We start from the raw sequence: 6,995 nt of genomic DNA, 5'->3' as shown, positions 1-6,995 counted from the left end.
CAGCTAGTTAAACGTTTCCCATTTGCTGCTGGACTCTATGTGATGGCCGTCACGTGGTGTGCTGCTTTTGTATTTCAACATGGGTCCCTGATACTCTTAATTGCGAAAAAGCTTGTTGACAAAAGTGTGTGTGCGCGAGGGTCTGTGGACGTAGGCAGGTGTGTGCACTTGAATGCTTACCCATTTACATGTGTGAGAGGAACAAACCAACTCCCTGTGGGCTGCAGGCTTACAACTGGTAGCCCCAGTAGCCAGGCAGAACCACAGGTAAGGAGAGAGAGAAAGTTGGTCCATTATTAGAGAAGGACCATAAGCATCTTGCACTGCTACCTTCTTCCCCTCTCAGCCACGATCGGCCAAGACCTCTCTATTAGGGTAGAGGGTGAACATTTCTTGGACCTCAGAAACTGAGGGATGTAGACCCAATATGTCCTCCAAGCGCCTAGAGACCTGGTGCCCAATCTGGCATGGTGTTTTTCAGCTTACCCGACCAATCCGGTTGCAAGGTGGACTTTAACAATACTGCTAAAAAGGCACTCCCAGACATCCCTGAGGCCTTCATTTGCATAGGCCCTGCCCTTCTCTTTGTCCTGATTCCCACAAATCAACACAGCACTGCAGCAGTATAGATTTGGGGATGGTGAAGAATAATGACAGTGAGGCTAAAAAAGAGAAAGAAAAGTCCCAGAAGTCCTGCAGGCTTCCTTGCTAAATGCAGCTGAACATAGAGCGCACCTTCTTTACTGCAAAGCAAATACATTAAAAATGTTGAGGAGAGACTAATTGAAAAATACATATTACGGGGACAGCACTGGGACCTGCTTTATTTTTTCAATTAGTCTTGAAAACAAAAAAGATTTCTCTCCTGAAAGCTGTTAAAAATATGGAACGCTTCACGAATTTGCGTGTCATCCTTGCGCAGGGGCCATGCTAATCTTCTCTGTATCGTTCCAATTTTAGTATATGTGCTGCCGAAGCGAGCACACTTTATTGATGAACTGACAATGTTTATAAACTCTCTAAATCTACAGTCTCTAGACATAGGGTGGCCTGGCAGAGATGCTCAGATGGCCAGTACGCATTCAAATCTGAGCCAATGGTCAAAAATGTATGAAGAGTAGCAATCCATTATTCTTCACTGCATTTGTGGTCCAAGACTAAACACACCGTAAGTATGTAGATTATACCAGGTTTGCAAAGGCTCCTGGGTCGGGCTACAGACAAGGAGCATTGTGACGTCACGCTGCCTGTGGAACAGTGATATTAAAGGTGAAACAGCTGCACAGTAGGTTAGGTGAAGGGCTCTGAGAGTGGAAAGGCAGCATGCTTGGGTCCCTGGACAAGGTGAGCTTATGATAATGTGTCTGAATGTTCACCTGTGTTGTAATATTAAACCCCTTATTGTTGTAAACGCCTACTTACTAAGGAGTTCTCAAGCTCAGCCCCACACAGACCTGGAACTGATTATGTTAATGCAAACTATTTAAGAAACTGAGCCTGATCTAAAAGATTTCCTTGGATCTAGGACCATTTCGCCTAGCTTTTAGGTGCTTCCTTCTCCTAAAGTCCTTTGTAAAACTTGGGAAAACCTCACAGAACAGACTTCCAGGAGGTCAGATGGGTTCCCTTGTGCCTTCACACACACATACACACACTTTCTAGCCCACTTAAGGACAAAAGGATGCGTAAGTCTACATAGGGCCAGTGGCGCAATGGATAACGCGTCTGACTACGGATCAGAAGATTGTAGGTTCGACTCCTATCTGGCTCGGAAGGGTTGTAGGTCCCTGTTTGATTATATTCCTGTGGAATTTTTATTTACCTCAGACTTGTTGTAGGTTCAATATTCTCCAGCAGGACTCATCCAGCAGTTGTTCCACGGTAGAGCGCAAGTAATAGGACCACAGCTAGTTAAACGTTTCCCATTTGCTGCTGGACTCTATGTGATGGCCGTCACGTGGTGTGCTGCTTTTGTATTTCAACATGGGTCCCTGATACTCTTAATTGCGAAAAAGCTTGTTGACAAAAGTGTGTGTGCGCGAGGGTCTGTGGACGTAGGCAGGTGTGTGCACTTGAATGCTTACCCATTTACATGTGTGAGAGGAACAAACCAACTCCCTGTGGGCTGCAGGCTTACAACTGGTAGCCCCAGTAGCCAGGCAGAACCACAGGTAAGGAGAGAGAGAAAGTTGGTCCATTATTAGAGAAGGACCATAAGCATCTTGCACTGCTACCTTCTTCCCCTCTCAGCCACGATCGGCCAAGACCTCTCTATTAGGGTAGAGGGTGAACATTTCTTGGACCTCAGAAACTGAGGGATGTAGACCCAATATGTCCTCCAAGTGCCTAGACACCTGGTGCCCAATCTGGCATGGTGTTTTTCAGCTTACCCGACCAATCCGGTTGCAAGGTGGACTTTAACAATACTGCTAAAAAGGCACTCCCAGACATCCCTGAGGCCTTCATTTGCATAGGCCCTGCCCTTCTCTTTGTCCTGATTCCCACAAATCAACACAACACTGCAGCAGTATAGATTTGGGGGTGGTGAAGAATAATGACAGTGAGGCTAAAAAAGAGAAAGAAAAGTCCCAGAAGTCCTGCAGGCTTCCTTGCTAAATGCAGCTGAACATAGAGCGCACCTTCTTTACTGCAAAGCAAATACATTAAAAATGTTGAGGAGAGACTAATTGAAAAATACATATTACGGGGACAGCACTGGGACCTGCTTTATTTTTTCAATTAGTCTTGAAAACAAAAAAGATTTCTCTCCTGAAAGCTGTTAAAAATATGGAACGCTTCACGAATTTGCGTGTCATCCTTGCGCAGGGGCCATGCTAATCTTCTCTGTATCGTTCCAATTTTAGTATATGTGCTGCCGAAGCGAGCACACTTTATTGATGAACTGACAATGTTTATAAACTCTCTAAATCTACAGTCTCTAGACATAGGGTGGCCTGGCAGAGATGCTCAGATGGCCAGTACGCATTCAAATCTGAGCCAATGGTCAAAAATGTATGAAGAGTAGCAATCCATTATTCTTCACTGCATTTGTGGTCCAAGACTAAACACACCGTAAGTATGTAGATTATACCAGGTTTGCAAAGGCTCCTGGGTCGGGCTACAGACAAGGAGCATTGTGACGTCACGCTGCCTGTGGAACAGTGATATTAAAGGTGAAACAGCTGCACAGTAGGTTAGGTGAAGGGCTCTGAGAGTGGAAAGGCAGCATGCTTGGGTCCCTGGACAAGGTGAGCTTATGATAATGTGTCTGAATGTTCACCTGTGTTGTAATATTAAACCCCTTATTGTTGTAAACGCCTACTTACTAAGGAGTTCTCAAGCTCAGCCCCACACAGACCTGGAACTGATTATGTTAATGCAAACTATTTAAGAAACTGAGCCTGATCTAAAAGATTTCCTTGGATCTAGGACCATTTCGCCTAGCTTTTAGGTGCTTCCTTCTCCTAAAGTCCTTTGTAAAACTTGGGAAAACCTCACAGAACAGACTTCCAGGAGGTCAGATGGGTTCCCTTGTGCCTTCACACACACATACACACACTTTCTAGCCCACTTAAGGACAAAAGGATGCGTAAGTCTACATAGGGCCAGTGCGCAATGGATAACACGTCTGACTACGGATCAGAAGATTGTAGGTTCGACTCCTATCTGGCTCGGAAGGGTTGTAGGTCCCTGTTTGATTATATTCCTGTGGAATTTTTATTTACCTCAGACTTGTTGTAGGTTCAATATTCTCCAGCAGGACTCATCCAGCAGTTGTTCCACGGTAGAGCGCAAGTAATAGGACCACAGCTAGTTAAACGTTTCCCATTTGCTGCTGGACTCTATGTGATGGCCGTCACGTGGTGTGCTGCTTTTGTATTTCAACATGGGTCCCTGATACTCTTAATTGCGAAAAAGCTTGTTGACAAAAGTGTGTGTGCGCGAGGGTCTGTGGACGTAGGCAGGTGTGTGCACTTGAATGCTTACCCATTTACATGTGTGAGAGGAACAAACCAACTCCCTGTGGGCTGCAGGCTTACAACTGGTAGCCCCAGTAGCCAGGCAGAACCACAGGTAAGGAGAGAGAGAAAGTTGGTCCATTATTAGAGAAGGACCATAAGCATCTTGCACTGCTACCTTCTTCCCCTCTCAGCCACGATCGGCCAAGACCTCTCTATTAGGGTAGAGGGTGAACATTTCTTGGACCTCAGAAACTGAGGGATGTAGACCCAATATGTCCTCCAAGCGCCTAGAGACCTGGTGCCCAATCTGGCATGGTGTTTTTCAGCTTACCCGACCAATCCGGTTGCAAGGTGGACTTTAACAATACTGCTAAAAAGGCACTCCCAGACATCCCTGAGGCCTTCATTTGCATAGGCCCTGCCCTTCTCTTTGTCCTGATTCCCACAAATCAACACAGCACTGCAGCAGTATAGATTTGGGGATGGTGAAGAATAATGACAGTGAGGCTAAAAAAGAGAAAGAAAAGTCCCAGAAGTCCTGCAGGCTTCCTTGCTAAATGCAGCTGAACATAGAGCGCACCTTCTTTACTGCAAAGCAAATACATTAAAAATGTTGAGGAGAGACTAATTGAAAAATACATATTACGGGGACAGCACTGGGACCTGCTTTATTTTTTCAATTAGTCTTGAAAACAAAAAAGATTTCTCTCCTGAAAGCTGTTAAAAATATGGAACGCTTCACGAATTTGCGTGTCATCCTTGCGCAGGGGCCATGCTAATCTTCTCTGTATCGTTCCAATTTTAGTATATGTGCTGCCGAAGCGAGCACACTTTATTGATGAACTGACAATGTTTATAAACTCTCTAAATCTACAGTCTCTAGACATAGGGTGGCCTGGCAGAGATGCTCAGATGGCCAGTACGCATTCAAATCTGAGCCAATGGTCAAAAATGTATGAAGAGTAGCAATCCATTATTCTTCACTGCATTTGTGGTCCAAGACTAAACACACCGTAAGTATGTAGATTATACCAGGTTTGCAAAGGCTCCTGGGTCGGGCTACAGACAAGGAGCATTGTGACGTCACGCTGCCTGTGGAACAGTGATATTAAAGGTGAAACAGCTGCACAGTAGGTTAGGTGAAGGGCTCTGAGAGTGGAAAGGCAGCATGCTTGGGTCCCTGGACAAGGTGAGCTTATGATAATGTGTCTGAATGTTCACCTGTGTTGTAATATTAAACCCCTTATTGTTGTAAACGCCTACTTACTAAGGAGTTCTCAAGCTCAGCCCCACACAGACCTGGAACTGATTATGTTAATGCAAACTATTTAAGAAACTGAGCCTGATCTAAAAGATTTCCTTGGATCTAGGACCATTTCGCCTAGCTTTTAGGTGCTTCCTTCTCCTAAAGTCCTTTGTAAAACTTGGGAAAACCTCACAGAACAGACTTCCAGGAGGTCAGATGGGTTCCCTTGTGCCTTCACACACACATACACACACTTTCTAGCCCACTTAAGGACAAAAGGATGCGTAAGTCTACATAGGGCCAGTGGCGCAATGGATAACGCGTCTGACTACGGATCAGAAGATTGTAGGTTCGACTCCTATCTGGCTCGGAAGGGTTGTAGGTCCCTGTTTGATTATATTCCTGTGGAATTTTTATTTACCTCAGACTTGTTGTAGGTTCAATATTCTCCAGCAGGACTCATCCAGCAGTTGTTCCACGGTAGAGCGCAAGTAATAGGACCACAGCTAGTTAAACGTTTCCCATTTGCTGCTGGACTCTATGTGATGGCCGTCACGTGGTGTGCTGCTTTTGTATTTCAACATGGGTCCCTGATACTCTTAATTGCGAAAAAGCTTGTTGACAAAAGTGTGTGTGCGCGAGGGTCTGTGGACGTAGGCAGGTGTGTGCACTTGAATGCTTACCCATTTACATGTGTGAGAGGAACAAACCAACTCCCTGTGGGCTGCAGGCTTACAACTGGTAGCCCCAGTAGCCAGGCAGAACCACAGGTAAGGAGAGAGAGAAAGTTGGTCCATTATTAGAGAAGGACCATAAGCATCTTGCACTGCTACCTTCTTCCCCTCTCAGCCACGATCGGCCAAGACCTCTCTATTAGGGTAGAGGGTGAACATTTCTTGGACCTCAGAAACTGAGGGATGTAGACCCAATATGTCCTCCAAGTGCCTAGACACCTGGTGCCCAATCTGGCATGGTGTTTTTCAGCTTACCCGACCAATCCGGTTGCAAGGTGGACTTTAACAATACTGCTAAAAAGGCACTCCCAGACATCCCTGAGGCCTTCATTTGCATAGGCCCTGCCCTTCTCTTTGTCCTGATTCCCACAAATCAACACAACACTGCAGCAGTATAGATTTGGGGGTGGTGAAGAATAATGACAGTGAGGCTAAAAAAGAGAAAGAAAAGTCCCAGAAGTCCTGCAGGCTTCCTTGCTAAATGCAGCTGAACATAGAGCGCACCTTCTTTACTGCAAAGCAAATACATTAAAAATGTTGAGGAGAGACTAATTGAAAAATACATATTACGGGGACAGCACTGGGACCTGCTTTATTTTTTCAATTAGTCTTGAAAACAAAAAAGATTTCTCTCCTGAAAGCTGTTAAAAATATGGAACGCTTCACGAATTTGCGTGTCATCCTTGCGCAGGGGCCATGCTAATCTTCTCTGTATCGTTCCAATTTTAGTATATGTGCTGCCGAAGCGAGCACACTTTATTGATGAACTGACAATGTTTATAAACTCTCTAAATCTACAGTCTCTAGACATAGGGTGGCCTGGCAGAGATGCTCAGATGGCCAGTACGCATTCAAATCTGAGCCAATGGTCAAAAATGTATGAAGAGTAGCAATCCATTATTCTTCACTGCATTTGTGGTCCAAGACTAAACACACCGTAAGTATGTAGATTATACCAGGTTTGCGAAGGCTCCTGGGTCGGGCTACAGACAAGGAGCATTGTGACGTCACGCTGCCTGTGGAACAGTGATATTAAAGGTGAAACAGCTGCAC

At 45.2% G+C, this 6,995-nt stretch overlaps 6 non-coding genes across 6 annotated transcripts; 2 read left to right on the top strand and 4 right to left on the bottom strand.

Moving 5' to 3' along the window:
• Positions 1 to 877: 877 nt before the first annotated feature.
• LOC147704398 (U6 spliceosomal RNA) lies at positions 878 to 984 on the bottom strand. Its single transcript, XR_015298937.1, has one exon. It is a non-coding gene; the product is annotated as a U6 spliceosomal RNA (small nuclear RNA).
• A 714-nt stretch (positions 985 to 1,698) lies between these two features.
• TRNAR-ACG (transfer RNA arginine (anticodon ACG)) lies at positions 1,699 to 1,771 on the top strand. Its single transcript has one exon. It is a non-coding gene; the product is annotated as a tRNA-Arg (tRNA).
• A 1,010-nt stretch (positions 1,772 to 2,781) lies between these two features.
• Positions 2,782 to 2,888, bottom strand: LOC147704396 (U6 spliceosomal RNA). The gene has a single exon (XR_015298936.1). It is a non-coding gene; the product is annotated as a U6 spliceosomal RNA (small nuclear RNA).
• Positions 2,889 to 4,684: 1,796 nt separating this feature from the next.
• Positions 4,685 to 4,791, bottom strand: LOC147704395 (U6 spliceosomal RNA). The gene has a single exon (XR_015298935.1). It is a non-coding gene; the product is annotated as a U6 spliceosomal RNA (small nuclear RNA).
• A 714-nt stretch (positions 4,792 to 5,505) lies between these two features.
• On the top strand, positions 5,506 to 5,578 carry TRNAR-ACG (transfer RNA arginine (anticodon ACG)). The gene has a single exon. It is a non-coding gene; the product is annotated as a tRNA-Arg (tRNA).
• Positions 5,579 to 6,588: 1,010 nt separating this feature from the next.
• LOC147704393 (U6 spliceosomal RNA) lies at positions 6,589 to 6,695 on the bottom strand. The gene has a single exon (XR_015298934.1). It is a non-coding gene; the product is annotated as a U6 spliceosomal RNA (small nuclear RNA).
• Positions 6,696 to 6,995: the final 300 nt, after the last annotated feature.

The sequence above is a fragment of the Lissotriton vulgaris genome, chromosome 7 (genome assembly GCF_964263255.1).
Source record: "Lissotriton vulgaris chromosome 7, aLisVul1.2, whole genome shotgun sequence".
NCBI lineage: Eukaryota > Metazoa > Chordata > Amphibia > Caudata > Salamandridae > Lissotriton > Lissotriton vulgaris.
This window is presented reverse-complemented; position numbering and strand designations above follow the sequence as displayed.